This window comes from Mus caroli, unplaced genomic scaffold (genome assembly GCF_978045245.1).
Source record: "Mus caroli unplaced genomic scaffold, Mus_caroli_1 scaffold_1, whole genome shotgun sequence".
Classification (NCBI taxonomy): domain Eukaryota; kingdom Metazoa; phylum Chordata; class Mammalia; order Rodentia; family Muridae; genus Mus; species Mus caroli.
The window spans coordinates 30831439-30848580 of NW_028227256.1; the positions used below are offsets into that span (position 1 = coordinate 30831439).

At 42.7% G+C, this 17142-nt stretch overlaps 1 protein-coding gene across 2 annotated transcripts in view; it reads right to left on the reverse strand.

Annotated features, from left to right (window-relative positions):
• Positions 1–17142, reverse strand: part of Bend6 (BEN domain containing 6) — a 58562-nt gene that overhangs the window by 40259 nt on the left and 1161 nt on the right. The gene's annotated exons all lie outside the window — the stretch shown is intronic.

Genomic DNA, 17142 nt, shown 5'->3' on the forward strand with positions numbered 1-17142 from the left:
TATTACAAGCTCGAGACTGGGCTACCCATCAGCCCTGACAAAGCAGGAAGGTGGAGCCCTGAGCCTAGTTTTAGGCAAGCATTTATAGAGGCAAGAAGGGGGTATCCAGTCTGGTACAAATCTGATTGGGAGGCCTTTAAACATAATTGGCTGGTGCTGGGAGCCAAACATAAACTTGTTTTTTTTTTCTTCATTGGTTGTTAGGAAGTGAAGTGTCAGAGGCTGGCTTGTAACGTGGAGGTGCAGATTTGTTGGGGAATAACCTGGAAACTGGTGCTAGGTACCAGCCTGTTAACTCCAGTTCAACCTTAGGTTAGATTTTCTAAGATGGAGTCTTAACCCAAAAGACCTGGTCTCTCACTCCCCTACAGAGAGACTGCTTCCTTGTAGAGAAGGCTTCCCTACAGAGCCTATGCCCCAATAGAGCCTGCTCCCTGATGGAGATGTTCCTACCTAGACTGGCTAACCCTGTCTCCTTGTGCAGCTCAATGCAGTAACCTTGCTTCCCTGTTCAACTACATACTGAGCGAGCTGAGATTTTGGGGTACTGTGGTTTCTCCATCACACAGCCTAGACCATCTGATCCCAACTTCTCCCCTTGTGTTGGTATGTATGTTGTTATCTGAGTGTCTGCCTTTGCTTCGTCCCCTCACCATCCCATGTAGCTCAGCCCCTAGATCCATGCAGAGCCCAGCATTGTCTCCTGCTGCCTCGTGTGTCAAAAGCCTATATGGTAGCGCTGTTTTCGGTTGTTTTGGACATTTTAAGAGATAGGAACCATACAGAGTGATGTTTCTCAGTCTGTGTGGGTTGCAACGCTTTGGGGGAGGTCATCTAAGACCATCAGAAATGTCAGACAATCATGTTATGATTCATAACAGTAGCATAATTACAGTTATGAAGTAGCAATGAAAATAATTTTATGGTATTAAAAGGCCACAGCATTAGGGAGGTTGCGACCACTGCTCTGGAGGGAGAAGGTTACCGGGAGGGATTGGTTCTTGAGGATGCTTTAGCCCTAAGCACTTTGCTGCTCCTCCTCCACTTCTTGTCTGCCATGATGTCGGGACTTCCTCTGCCACTTGCTCTCATGGCCATGATCATTTGTTCAAATACACAGGTTAAACAGCCATCGAACGGCACTCTGAAACCATAAGCTGAAATACATTTTTGGTCCATTAAGCTCTTTATGTTAGATATTTGGTCACAGCAGTGTAATATTAATGATCATAAGGGGATTAGTTTCCCCAAATGCAAATACAAGATGATTTCATTCATATAAGATATACAGCAGAAAATAGAACACTAAGTGGAAGGGGCTGGGAAAGTGGGGTGACTGGGGTGATTGCATGGCTACAGAGGTTGAGTTTGCAAGTTGGAAGCCTTCTAGAGCTGGATGATGACGGTGGTATACTATATTATGAATATATTTACTATACTGTGAATATATATTCATATATACGTATGTTCATATATATTAATATATGCATATATATTCATACATATTCATGTATACTCCCTGAAGAGATTCATGTATGTATATATGAATATATATTCATAGTCAATATATATTAATACACATTCATAGTGGATATTTATTAGGAATACATTTACTGCCCCTGATTTGTACAGTTACATATTGTAGAGATGGCAACTTCTGTTAGTGTACACTTTAAGCTTTTAATTTAATTTTACGTTGCATGTGTATTTGTCTGCTTGTAAGTTGCACCGAGTGCATGTCTGGTGACTTCAAGGTCAAAGAGGGTACTGGGTCCCCTGGAAGAGGAGTTAACAGATGTGGGCTGCCATGTGGGTGCTGGAATCAAACCCAGGTCCTCTTTAAGAGCAGCCAGTGTTCTTAACTGCTGAGCCATCCCTCCAGCCCCATTAATATGCATTTATCTCAACAAAAAGCAGAAACAATTTAACATACAAAAACAGTCTTTGCATTGTCTTACAGCAACTATTGTAGAGTCCTAACTAAAAAGCAGCAACAGAGAGAAAAAAACAGAAAGTCAGGGCAGAGATGAGCCCACGGACGGATGCTGAAAACAGGAGTCTTATATTCTCTACCAAAGCCACAGCCTGGACAAAGGTCATCACAGGCACACACACACACACGATGACAATGGCATCTATCTAAGATCTGTCCAGCTTCTGTCTGACCAGCATCTCCTCATCCGTTGACTGATACAAGCATCATTCTTGAGCACTGTGGTCCCAGGTTATTGTTTCAAGCCACCTTACACAAATCTTCCCACTTTACCTTGCAGGAACGTCCCTTTGGCTCAGCCTCCTGCACACTCACAGTTGATTATCACACACGTATTCCCACAGGAGTGTCACTCAGCTCCCCACAAAGCTTAAGGACTCCTTAGAGAACCTCTTATTATCACTTAGCTGAACAAATTAATCCACAGCCACAGTAATGCCCAAGACAGATGACTGTACTAATAATATAAGTAAGTTGCTTTCAAAGATTCCCGCCCCCCCCCCCCGTGTCATAGGAAAAATACAGTTTATGGGGGCAGTGAACAAAAATCACTTTTTTCAGTTTAGAAATCATGCACAGGCATGCGCTCATGGAGCGTGCACACAGGGAGGTAAAACCTCCAAGACATACTTATCTTTATTAAACACTGTATTTCATCTTTTCAAAAAAATACTGATTGGAACACAGTAAAACTGATTTTCACAATCGTCCTAGGTGGCTTTCTGTCACTGTGATAAACACCATGACCAAAGTCTCTTGGGGAGGAGAGGGTTTATTTCATCTTTAACCAACCCGGACAAGGATCCTCGAATGTCTCATAACCTGTAGTTAGCCAAACTATTCAAACAAACAAACAAACAAACAAACAAACAAACAAACCAAACCATTATCTAAAAGACAAGGCAGAAGGGTTTGTAATGTGAAAGCAAACGTAGTTACAGATATGAATTTTCAATGCAGCCTTTGTCTACACGTAGCAAATCAATGACATAATTGATACATGGAATCAAAAGCTTCCTGAAATTCTGGGAAGTAGTAAACTACATGGATGATCAAGACACAATCCAGTCGTTTCACCTTTGTAACAAAGCATCTCCACTATAAATTCCATAAAAGTGTGGGAAGAGAGCACAGTACAAAACTGCGCCCCGCCCACGCCCGCTCTTCCCTCGACGCGCGAAGGCGAACTGCATGCACACTCTTCCTATGGAAACCCCAAAGTGTTCCGGAATAGTGGATGGCGTTCTGCACATCCCATGGCTAGCTTACCTCTGAAAATGGATTTGTAGTTTTAGCCCAGTCTTTTTAACAAAATAAAACATGGAGAAGGGGATGTTTCCTACTACGGTGAAAGCCCGGCAGTGGTGGCGCACGCCTTTAATCCCAGCACTCGGGAGGCAGAGGCAGGCGGATATCTGAGTTCGAGGCTACCCTGGTCTACAAAGTGAGTTCCAGGACAGCCAGGGCTATACAAAAACAAACAAACAAACAAACAAACAAACAAACAACCCTACTACTGTGAAAACTAGAGGGAAGGATTCTAACTGGATGCTCTTTGAGTGCTCCAATGACAGCAGCAATTCCAGAGTAAACTAAAACCACAGGCGAGAAGTTGCCAGCGCTTGATTTCTGGAGAAAGATTATGTTCTACTACTGTCCACTAGGGGGCAGCACAACCTGCTTTTACTTCATATTCAAGGAGCATCAAATATGTTTAAAATTCTCACGTTGTTGCTGCTATGTTCTGAATAAAAGATGGTTAATATGCACGCATACATGCGATATAAATATCTACATACACACGTGTGTGCATGCGCAGGTCACACACGCAGGTCAGAGGACGACTTGTGGGAGGAAGTCTTTTCTCTCCTTCCACCATGTTGGTTCTGAGTATTGAACTCAGGCCAGTAGGCCTGTCCATAAGCATCTTTACCCACTGAGCCATCTTACCAGCTCTCAGACTATAGACTTAAATCATTTAAGGACCACTGGTTCTGTAGATGCATTTTTATTGAGATTACGTGAAAGATTATACAGAGATGTCAAGCCTTGTCCTAAATGTAGCCATTACTTATAAAAAGGTTTCCTTTAGCTCCTTGCACTATACAGCATGATACTCACATCTTTCCAAACATGTAAGAATAAGCCCACAGCTAGAACGTATTGAGTTCTCTCCTCCTATGTATGTGTGTACAGTCATGTGTTTGTGTGTGTGTAAGTATGTATGAACATACATCACTATTGTAAGCATTTACTTTTCATTAATGTGTTTAATCCCTCTGGAGTACACAAAAAAGATATTTACACTTTAAGGATGAAATCCTTGAGATCCAAGGTAGTCCTTGATAAAGACCCTCAGCTGCTGACTTGCAAGCACACTAAAGACTTTCGTTAGCAGTTTGTCAGTAACTACTACCCTAGAAGGCCCTCCTCGTCTAAGGTGCTACTCTGTGGTTCCAGGCTCTCCAAGGTAGGAGTCATGAAATGCTCCCGTGCTTGCATGGCTGTTTTCCTACCCTGACATGAGGGCTGGAACCCTTCGTCCTGCCTGATCCCATCCCAAACCTCTCTGCTTTGCTAAGTTTGGAGGCTGAACTGTTAGGCTAGCTCTGTTGTCCTCTGGGAGCTGAGTTTAGCCAGTGGAATTCCAGGGACGATCAAGGAGAGAGCAAAGACAGTCAATTAGGAGAATTTATCTCCAGGGCCCTGTTTTATGGAGCTATTTCACATTTCAGGGTTGTTTTGAGTCTATGAGCCTCTTCTAACTTAGTGGAATAGCTGCTACTTTCCCTCCCCCTCTGCCCAGGCCTGGTGGCATGTCCACAGTGACTAGCCCTGTGAAGTAATATTCCCCTCACGTTTCTTTGTCTTTAGTCTGAAACATCTGAAAGAGTTGCCTTTAACCCTGGCTGTTTTTTTTTTTTTTTTTTTTTTTTTGGTTTTTCGAGACAGGGTTTCTCTGTATAGCCCTGGCTCTCCTGGAACTCACTCTGTAGACCAGGCTGGCCTCGAACTCAGAAATCCACCTGCCTCTGCCTCCCGAGTGCTGGGATTAAAGGCGTGCGCCACCACGCCTGGCTCAACGGTCTAGTTTTAATAAACTGGTTAACATGGAAGGGATCCTTCACCTCCTGGCTGCTTGGGTGTCTATTTACTGCCAGCCACTAGATTCCTTCTGTCGTCAGACCTCCCTGTGTGGACATCTGCTATCAATAGTATCAACAGTGAGTCTTGGCCAATACTATCATTTACTGCAGTATCATTGCTGGGTTGAATACAGCTAGCATTTTTGGCTTCCATGTTCTGCCATAACCTGGCTTGTGAGCTAAGTGCCTTTGTCTTCTTTATACAGTGTACCCAGTTTTACCTTCATCTTGATACAGTGTATCCAGTTTACCTTCATCTTGATACAGTGTACCCAGTTTACCTTCATCTTGATACAGTGTACCCAGTTTACCTTCACCTTGACATATTCAAGGAGACTTCTACAGCAGATAGGGATAGTATAGGAAGCAGAGGCTGCCAACAGTGGACGCTGTTTGTAGCTGCTTCATAAGGGTACCCTCTTCTATCAGTTATCAAGGAAGCATCAGAAGCTAGGGGTGAAACCACTGGAAAGATTGAGCAAGCAACTTGGGAAAACCCTGAATAAAGTTTTCTGTGATTTCAGGGTCTTCAAAATATTTTCTAAGAAATGCCAGATTTTGTAGTGACTTTATCCTTGGCTATTCTTGTTACTGCTCATCCTTCTAATACTTAGGTGATGGACCCCTCAGTCCACCAACAGCATAGATGTGGAGTTGAGCCTAAGAAGAGTAAATTCAACCAAAAGCTCTATTTCAGTATGCTCATAAGCCAGGTCCTCTACTTCATTTTTATTTTTATTATATAGAACAATTTATTCATCCTGAAAGTTCAGAGTAAGGTATGACCGTTATGGTTTCTTGCTTAAAGTAAGTGTATTCTACAACTTTAATGACTTTTAAATCAATTTTTAATTCACTAATGTAATAATTTTGATGCCAGAATCAATGCTGATGTATAAAAACAAGGAGTAGTTTGACTCAAACATTAATTTATATAATCATTTGAAACATGAAAGGACAAACTAGTATCTTTGAAATTGCTATCCTGTATGGATGACATATATTAATAAAAAACTGGTTCCCATTGACCAATGTCTCCATTAATTGTGTGCTTTCTGTACTTTCATATTTTAGGTCTAACCATGTACTTCAGATAATTACTTAATACATCATGTTAAGTGGGTTTCCACTACCAATAAATTCCTCTTCTTATTCTAATGTTCACGCCACCTTTGAAACAACATTATAATTAAAATATAGAGTAAAAGGGTCAGCTACATCTTACATTTTAACAAGCTATTTCCCTGCCTCCTGTGTATCTGTCATTAAGAAAAATAGACGTACACACAACACACACAATATGTGTGTATATATGCATATATATATACATATATATTATGCATATTTATGAGTGGAGTAGTCTACTATCAATGCATTCCTCAGAATAGTGAAGGTGGAGGGAATGTCAGTCAGGAGGGAACACTTCTCTTTGACAGGAGTGCTGGCGAGGCTGCTACAGTTTGTCACAACCAGAACCAGCAAGAGTGACAAGTGGAAAAGGAGAGCACAGTTGCTTTTGCATATCCACGAGGTCTCACATTTCTCACTCAACTGAGCACGCCAATAGAAGATGTGTGAGTGTGTGTGTGTGTGTGTGTGTGTGTGTGTGTGTGTGCGGGGGTGGGGGGAAGCTTGCATCTTGACTGAATACTTGTAGATTGATGTTTCTCTGGCCTTTAGTCCCTATTTAGGAATAAAATTTATGAGACAAAACAAAACAAAACAAAACAAAACAAAAAAGCCATCCAAGCCAAGCCAAAGGAAACAGCTACCAGTATGACTGTCATACTGTAATGCTTAGAAAATAAAGACAGGAAAGATCATATTTGCTACACAACGTAAGCAATCTAGAGCTGATTTAAAGTCCATGGGAGGATGTGTGTAGGTTGTATATAAATACCATGCTGTTTGCAGCAGACACTTGAGCCTCAGTGGGGTTTGGTGGTCTAGTCCTCCTTAGAGATGACTGACTGATCAACCCAAGGGAGAACAAGTGGACATATCTAATCCCAGGAAGCTACACAAAAGCCAAGAAGCACAACAGAGGGGGCAGTCCAAAGGAAATGACCTAACCGTGGGGCTCTGGAGTGTCTAAGGCTGCCAGGTCTAATATGGAGACTTCATGGAGAGTCAAACTTCATGTAGAGTCAAAGCTTGTGTGGGTGGTGTTAATCTTTTTATCTAAACCTCATCCAGACACACTTGATGGCAGAGCAGGGCCACACAGTATTATAAACAGCATCTCTTAACACCAAACCACTGAGATCAACAGCCCAGGGTCTGGTATCCACTGTGCTGTAACCTCTCTGTGCCTGTCCTTCATTTGTAGAGTGAAGATAATAACAGTTCCACATTTCAGTTGACATCTTGTAATATTAACATTATACTATTTTAATTATTAACAGGAGGAAATAGGACTATATTCTTCTCCTACCAGGTTAGATTAAATATGTAGGAGGAGTAAAACAGAGGAGGCAGAAGAGGACCTCCAGAAGCAACCCTAGTTAATCTCAGTGCCTCTGATGCTTATGACAGGAAACTCAACTTCCGGGAAATAGGAAATTATCAGTGCTACTTTTTTTAATGAAGGATAAATAGCAGCTGTTTTCTAAAATGGGTCAGCCTGGTTCCTCCCAAGCTGGTTTAGTATTATGGTGGGGAGGGACGGGTGTGTGTGTGTGTGTGTGTGTGTGTATGCTAGTTCAGACTTACTCAAGTGATGGAAATTGAGTAAGATAAGCATATGTATAGATCAGGTTGCTATGAGAACAGATTAAGTAAATGTACGTAAGTCATCAAGTAGCAGCATAAGCAGAAAGCAGATACAACGTAAGCATAAATGATGAGCACAAATGCCAGGTTGTCTGTATCAAGGTAGCCAGGTATTCAGCAGGGAAGGAGGCTGGTACATGCTGTTCCATGCCTCTGCCAGCCAATCTCCAGGATGCTACTGGCTCTGGCAATCCAAGCACTAACCCTAAGGGGTTTATTTTAGGCATGTCTCTTATACTAGTCTTTTCACGGCTGTAACAAAGTATCTGAAAAATTCGACACAAGGAAGGGTTTCTTTTGGCTCAGTTTGAGAAAATGCAGTCCATCCTAGTGGGGAAGACACGTCCAGAGAGAGTGAGGTCAGAAAGCAGGGGACGAATGCTGGTGTTCATCTGACTTCCATTTTCCTTATTCATTCGACCATGTACTGGGTAAGCTGAGACTATCTTACCCAGTACATGGTCGTTAAGATCCAGGTTCAGACCTTTGTTCTCCGTTAAACCTCTTTGGAAACAGCTTGTCAAATGCACTGAGATGAGCCTTCCAGGCAACCTCAAATTTACTGAACCTGACAAATAGGTCTAGAGATCGCATCTCACACACCACATCAGCCTGAAACTTCCAATCCTCCTGCTTCCAGCGTCTGAGTGGTAGGATGCCTCAGCTTGAGACTGAGACTAGCTTACCAGGCTGTAGGTCAACAGGAAGTCTGAGATACTAATTGATTCCCTGCAGGATCCTCTCAAGGTAGATTCTTATCTCGTGACAGATGGCCATGGGATTTTGCAAAAACATCTACCAGGCTTACAGGAGTCACATCCTTAGGGGACAATGAGTCAAAGTCCGTTTCTGTGAGGGATGCATGAGCGCTGTGGCCACTCTTCATTTACTGCAGGGGTGAACACTCTGTCCACTCTTCACTGATTAGACGGACGGAAGGGAACTTGGAGGAAACAGAAGTTATAAGACTGAGAAATAAGGGTTCCTCAGGATACTAGACTTGAAAGGCTAGAGTGTGACCATCACATAATGAAATAAATCTCATGACAGAGTCTGTGACCAGATGTGGTTATGTTGATGAAATACTGAGGCCTGGTGTCTAGGCATATTGTTAGGGTATCTTGAGAGCAAGGGCTGAGGTCCACAAAGATGCCTGAGCAGCATCTCAACAGAGGACATTCTACGATGCTGCAACAGGCTTGGCTCTTTACAGTGAAGACCTATAAAGGCTTGGGGTATAGCGATAGCTCAGTGGTAATGAGCTCACCAGCATTGGCAAGGTCCTAGGTACAATTCCCAGTACTTCAAATTATTTAAATATATATTGGCCAACACCCCCCCACACACACACACACCATGGTGTTTTGCAAAAACATCTATTAGTTGATCGATGTGTATGTGTGTGATGCACACACACTCAGATTTCTGGAGTCTGAGAAGTGTCAGCATGTGGTGAGAGCCCTCTTGCTGCTTCATGTCATGGTAGAAAAAAGAGACAGGAGGAAGAAGCTGCCCTTGCCTGATTATAACCCACTTTTAAGATGGGAATTGGCCTCACATAAGCCCCCACAAGGGTTCTACTCAGAGATTTTACCACCCAATGCTACATGATAGCAATCACATTTCAACACACAGGTCAGAAGGGACAAAGTCAGCGCATTCTGTCTCTGGTGGAGGCTGAACATCCTGAGTAGGTGGAGCTGAGGGGTTTTTTTTTCCCATATAAAATCAGTTCCCTAGAAACCTCCTATGGATTGTAGGCTGCTGAGCTCTTCTACAGTAGCGCTATCCGGAGAGCAGGGGCTGCCAAGGCTGCAGGCTTTGAAATGCAGACTCTTCCGGATTCTCCATCAGTGAGTTGGCTGTTTGCTTTCCTCCTCTACTCCATAAAGTATCTGGAACTACGCAGACATTTTAATGAAAACTTCTTTCTGTCCTGAGGACTCTTGGGATATTTTTTTTTTTTTTTTGGTTTTTTTTTTTTTGAGACAGGGTTTCTCTGTATAGCCCTGGCTGTCCTGGAACTCACTTTGTAGACCAGGCTGGCCTCGAACTCAGAAATCCGCCTGCCTCTGCCTCCCGAGTGCTGGGATTAAAGGCCCGGCTTTTTTTTTTTTTTTTGTCTTGGGATATTCTTACACGAGGGTAATTTCAAAACCTCGGAAACTATGTGTTACTTCAGTAATTTCAATAATTTCCCATAATTACCAGTTACTCATGCAGTTTTCTTGGTACACAGTATTTCTTTTAAGTGATGCCCTTCTTCCAGGCAACGAATGGATTTTGATGCAAAAGCATAGAAATACTTAATGCAGGGAATAAATTTTAAAAAGAATGCAAAAGCTCTAAAGACTTAAGGATAGGATTCATCTCTGCAAGGTGGCTGTAGCTTCATTTCCAGGAAGATATTAAATTAGTGACTGTTAATCAATATTTTACTCAACTGTAAAATTTATCATGCAACTATAAAAATCTTATCTTTTCTTTCTTTCTTTTTTTTAATTTAATAATGTCAGAGCTAGGTGTGTGTTATATAACTATAGTTCTAGCACTGGAGAAGCAGAGGCAAGTGGATCTCTGTGAGTTCAAGGCCATCCTAGTCTATGTAGTGCATTCCAGTCCAGCTAAGGCTACACAATGAGACCCTGTCTCAACAACCAGCCAACAAACCACAGAAAGAAAGAATAAAGAAAAAATAGGAAATAAAGAAAAAAAGAACATTGGGATGCCAGAAATCATATGACAAATTTCACCTTGGACTTGGGAAATCACTTCAGTTTTCAAGTTCTCTTCCTAAATCACACACTCTTAGGAATGGAAGGAGTATTTTACATCATCTGAATAATAACGGACTCTATGATTTGTGACTCATAAAAGCTCTGTGATTCAATTTGTAAGAAGCTCTTAGAATTCCCAGAAGCAGTTCCTACAACTGTGAGTAAACTTTCTGGCCAAATGACTCAGTATTTGGCTGCATGACTCAGTCATATGCTCCACGTGGAAACAACACAAATGAGCTCCTGTTGCCTGTGGATGATAACTACTTCCTCAGAGTCGTCTGCGAAGTTCCAGTATTCTGATGTTTTTAAGCTACCAAACCTTGGACATTTTTTTTCTTTGAACTTTATAAGCTTAAACATAAGTTTCCCTTTGTAGTAGTATTATGGTTCTTAATGCTGTTAAAAGTACAATCTGAAGTGATTCCATCAGAAGCATTTTTCTTATAATGATGCCTTTATATTATTTCAAATACTTTTATTATAGTAACATGAGTATTAAGTTCTTTTGAGTGCATATTTGTGAAAAATAACATTTGATATTGCTGAAGGTGACAACTGGTTTTCCTTCCCAAACTCACACATCAAAAGTGAGCCATTGTATCTGATTTTAGTGACTGGAGATCACCAGATAGCCAAGCTTACACTATCCAAATTAGATTCTTCCAAATGACATAGCTTCTTTGTCTTTCACTAGAAGCTCATGTGTCACTTCATCTAAGACCACATAAACTACCTGTCCAATGGGATTTGTGAACAGTTTGCTGCTAGCTAGAGTAATTCTTATGCATTTTTGTTTGTTTTCAAGGAGGCAATATTTGAATGTATGTTTCTTGTATGATTACCAAGTGGGCAATTTATAAGTCTTGACTATACTCCAAGGTATCCCCATATTATCTTTTGTTTTTCTAAAGATTTTGGTTTTTTGTTTTGTTTGTTTTTTGTTTTTCGAGACAGGGTTTCTCTGTGTTCCCCTGGTTGTTCCTGGAACTCACTCTGTAGACCAGGCTGTCCTGGAACTCAGAAATTTGCCTGCCTCTGCCTCCTGAATGCTGAGATTAAAGGCATGCGCCACCACTGCCCAGCAAGATTTTGTTTTTAAATTATGGGTATATTTGTGTTTCTCTGTGAACATAAGTCCAGGTGCCTATGGAAACCAGAGGCATCTCGTCTTCCCTAGAGCCAGGGTTACAGGTGGTTGTGAGTCACCAGATACGGGTGCTAGAAGCTTAACCTGGCTTCTTGCGAGAGCAGTCTGCATTCTTACCTGCTGAGCCATCTCTCCAAACCCCGGTATATTTTTATTATTGTTATTGTTGTGTGTGTGTACACTTGTGTGCACAGTGTGTATGTTTGGAGTTGCACACAAGGCAGGTAGTACACGGAATCAGAGGTAAGGGCTGTGGAGACGTGCGTGCTCACCTTTGACCTTATGCTGATTCTGAGGGCTGAATTCGGGTCACACGGCAAACACTTTACCTGTGAGCCATCTTGCTGGCCCTCAGATCTTTTTCTTTTTCTTATTTATTTATTTTGGTTTTTTGAGACAGGGTTTCTCTATATAGCCCTGGCGGCTGTCCTGTAACTCACTCTGTAGACCAGGCTGGCCTCGAACTCAGAAATCCGCCTGCCTCTGCCTCCCAAGTGCCGGGACTAAAGGCGTGCACCACCACGCCCGGCTTTTCATTTTATTTTTGAGATTATAAAATTACATCATTTCCTCTTCCCTTTCCTCCAACTAAACCGTCCCAGATAGCCCTCCTTGTTCTCATTCAAATTCATAGCTTCTTTCTCATTATTGTTTTACACGTGTGCGCCCCGCCCCCCCATTCCTCCAGCCTGTTCAGTCTGTGTAATATTACTTGTCCTTATGTTTTCAGGGCTGACCATTTGGTATTGGCTATCCAACAGGTATGTTTTCCCTGGAGAAGAGTATTTCTTCCACTCTCAGAATTCCTCAGTTGCCTGTAAGTCTCTGTGTAGGGTGGCAGGGGCCTTCCCTCATCCACTTTGGCATGTCTGTTGTTGTTACCCTTGTTCAGCTCAGGTTACAAAGTCATGTTGGTGAGACTTTATGGATATAGCATCTGACATTACTAGAATGCACAACATCATAGCAAACTCCCGGATTCTCTGGCTCTTATAATCTTTTCATCACCTCTTCTGCGATGTCCTTTGAGCCTTACGTGCAGGACTGTTTTGTAAATGTATCTATTGGGACTGGGCTCTGAGACTGGGCATTTTGATTGGATGTATTATTGTAGTAGTCTCTGTCTGTTGCAAAAAGAAATTTCCTTGAGGAGACCTGAGAACCACACTTATCTGTGGGTAGAAGGACAAACGTTTAGACTGGAGGTAGGGATTGCCTTGGTTTAGTAAAGTGGTAAAGTTGTAGATTCTTCCCCAAGATCCATGACTTTCCTAGCTGTGAGAAGTTTCCAGTACCAGGTACCAGACATGATTTTCCTCTTGCTAAGCTGGTTACTGCTGAGGCATGTGGGCCACTATTGTGCCTTCGGGGTGATGGTGCTTTCTTGGTCATTGTTGTGGCTCAGAGGTTTCATATCTGGGAAGGGCTGGCGGTTGTTTTCCTCTTTTGGAAGCTGCATGGGGCCTTCTGGTACCACGAAAGCTTGTCCTCAGGAAGGAAACATTCAATCAGTTTTGACTCAGGGGCCTCTCAGCCCTGTCCCAGGAGTGTGTGGTGCCATCATCAATAGTGAGTTGTTGGTCAGGGTTGTCCGAGAGACTCCCCAAACATACAACCTATTGCTATTGCCCTTAGCTGTCTCCCAGTGGTAGGAGGTAAGTCGCTATTTCTTTCCTTAAAAGTAATTCCTCAATTCTGGATGTTAGGAGTCAGGGTGGCAGTGGTCTGGGAAGGAACCCAGTGGGTGAGGGAAGGACAAGAAGGCATCTTATAACTCTGCAGGATGGAGAGAAGCCTTCACTGTTCCGTGGGCTGGATCTCAGAGTGAGTAAAAGGGAAAAAGCAGGGCTGAGCCTGCATCCAACGGTCTGTGCTTCTGGCTGGATGGGATGAGACTTCGTTGACTCCTTGACTCCTTTAGTGCTGGCTGCGGTGACTTCCCTGGCCAGATGAACTGTAACTCTGAACTGGAATGTGAAACAAACTGTATTTTCTCAAAGTCTCTTTTGACAGTACATTTACTACAGCAAAAGGAAGAAAACAACAAACAAAAAACCTAAGCACGGTCAGGCACACAAGTTTCTAGAAACTTCCGTCTAGAGAAAAGCAGGAGGAGTGGCCCCACCGCCACGAGCGGCTTACAGTGAGTACTAGGCTGTACTCAGACTTTTAGTACTTTTATATTTGTTTCCATCAGTTAAATTTCTCACAAGAGTGTGGATGGTGTCTTTGAGCCCCCATTTTAACTTCTATTCCCTTTGTAACCCATTTTCTGTGTTTTGGCCTCTCCCTTCTGTGATCTCTCAGTCCTCTGGAGTAACTCCTAAAAACTGCCCCTCCCAATCCCCCAGGGCTTTCTCTCTTTAACCTCTGTGCATATTCCCAGCAAGCCTTGCGGGCTGGGGAGTGGGGGTGGGGGTGAGGGGCTGGGATGCTCGCTCCTCACTCAGCGGTCCTGCCTTCGACTCTTTCCCAGTCCACAAACCGGAGCTGTCCTCCAAGCTCCAGTTCCCCTTTCTAGAGTTTCTCTTCTTACTCGCTTCTTCCATGTCCATGACTTCACTAACAATCTCTGTGAGGACTCTTCCCACATCCGTTTTTGGTTGAGACTTCTCTACCCAAATTTACACAGTGGTTTTTTTTTTTTTTTTTTTTTGAGGGGGTGGGACTTTTCACACAGTTACCCTTGTTATTCCTTCAAAATTCACGGTTTCCACCCTGGCTCCGAATCTGAGTCATCTTCCGTTATTCCCTCTCTACATTGCTTGGGGTGGACACTTTGCTTCCTCCTGATATTTCTTCCTGAACTATTAATTAGGAAATTGTGCCACACCCATTGACTCTAGCGAAATAATATACAAGATATCTCTGCTTTAGTAAAACCACTTGCTTTTTGATAGAGTCCACAACACATGCATGCACATGAGTGGGGATGCCCACGGACACCTTGAGCTGTTGCACTACCGTGAAATTCTTTCCTTTTTTGGGAAAGGGTCACTTGATGCCTGTAACTCCATATATAGGTTAGGCTGTCGGGCTAAAAGAGCTCTGGGATCCACCTCCCCAATGCTGGGATTACAGACATGCAGGTATGCCAGGTTCTTTGGGGTGGGGTGGGGATGTTGTTTCATTTGACATGGGCACTCATGCTTGCAAAGTAAGCACCTTATTGACTGATGAATTTCTCCAGGCCGACTGAACTTAATTAATTTACTCTTCTTAACTTTGAGGGAGAGTTAGTAATGGGAAAGTCTGAGGAAGGACTGCTTGTTAGGAGGGGGTTCCATCACTGTGATGCATGAGCACGGAGAAAAGATTTGCCTGGGCCTTGTGGTTTCAAAGGTTTTAGTACACACACGTATACACACACACACACACACAGAGAGAGAGAGAGAGAGAGAGAGAGAGAGAGAGAGAGAGAGAGAGAGAAAGAGAATGCCTGTGCTTTTTTTTTATTTTTATTTTTTTTCCTCTTTTATGCTATCTGGTCCTCTAGACTATGGGATGTGGCTGCTCACACCCAGGGTGAGTCTCCCCGCCAACCCACCTCACTTAATCCTCTCTGAACAATGGTATCACAACAAATCTAGAGATGTGCTTTGTTAATCTCTTAGGCACTTCTCAGTTCTAGCAAGCTGATAATCTTGTTGGCCAATCAAGACGAACCACCAGAGCCTGCTAGTTAGTGACGGGCAGAAAGATTACTAAAGCTTCCTTCTCATATATGAGTCCGTCTCCTTTCTGCTCGTAGTGTGTACCTTATAGACGGGAAAGTGCCAGGCTCTGATCTCTGAGCAGGAGTTGGTACAGGTTGGTTTTGCCTGCTCTACTGTGAGATCCTCCTTCATCTGTGATGGGAGGCAGGCACACTGAGTTAGGGATAGAGGGACAAGGTATCCCGTTTTGGTCTTGAGTCTAAGCAATGTTTTAATCTGACTTGACCCTGAATACAATTAACATTTTAATTTTCCTTTCGAACCCATGTGTTTATCTAATATGGTGGAGAACCACAAGAAGGGCTCTGTGATGGTGCACTGCTACCCACCCCACTGCAAACTTTCTGTTTTCTCCTTAACTCCCTAACCTCTTGGATTACAGCAAACATTTTCCGTCATAAAGGCAGTAAATTACAACATTTTCCATTGTGATTTTTTATTTACAGGTATGAGAGATTTATATTGTGAGATTTGTATTATGTATTGTATTTTTTCCTGCCCTTACCTTGAATCTTAAATTTATGACTTTTATTTAACATCAATTCTTCATTTTTAAATGAAATCCCATCAGGAAGAGAAGGCATAAATTAACTTCCTCAAAAGATAGATTGGCTAATTTAATACATATTGACCTCCAGGATGCACTGGGTACCATGCAAACACAAAGAAAGAAACAATTACTAGCATGCCGTTATTTGGGAAGGAAATGATAAATTAGCAACAAATCAGAAAGTAATGGACTCATAGACTAAATTCTTTCTAGCACTTGGTTTGTTTATTGTATGTATCCTTACGACAACCCAGACAAAGAACAGAAAGAAATACATATAAAAAGATGTATGTATAAATCCTATTGAGTTTCAGTTAAACGTTTGCCTTATCGGGGAGATAAATGATATTCTTGTGTGCAATCGAAACTTGTGAATGGCGGCAGCAAGGCTCAGGATGATAATAATCGCAGTAAATAATAGCTCAGAGAATCGGAATCGCTATTTACTTGCTGTTCGCTGTTAAAAGCACAGAGTTTGGGGTAAATTGATTACTTTGCTGTGTTTACAGCCTCAGACCTATTTCTGTTCAGAGATATTTGTGCCATTTCAGCTCACTGCCAAGCTCTAGTCGGTGAGAAACGTAAGGATGACCTTCCGAAACTGCATCGGCTAGCACTACCCACAGTTTGCAGAAGGTTACTCTGGTCCAGTATAAAATAACCCTCCCGTGTCCTGCTCAGCGTGGTGGACTCTTCCTTTCCGGGTGTACCACACTTTGCAAGATCTCGGGATTCTCTTCAACCCCCCACCCGCTGCACAGCAGATAGGAATATAGTTTCTTACTGCAGTGGGCTGCAGTGTCAGGAGCCCTTCAGCTCTGAGCCCAGGATGCCGAAGTTCCAGACAGCTCTGCTGACTGCCAGGGACCCGTGAAGCCTGTTTGGCACCCAGTGCTCCCCGCAGTCTGACAGTCAAGAGTCTCACCTTCCTCAGTGTCGGCAAGCAAGGTCCCTTCCATCCTCAGCCTCAAACAACAGAATGAGTGGCATATAATAGCAATCTGCATTTGTTTTAGGAGGCCAACATGCAAATAAGAG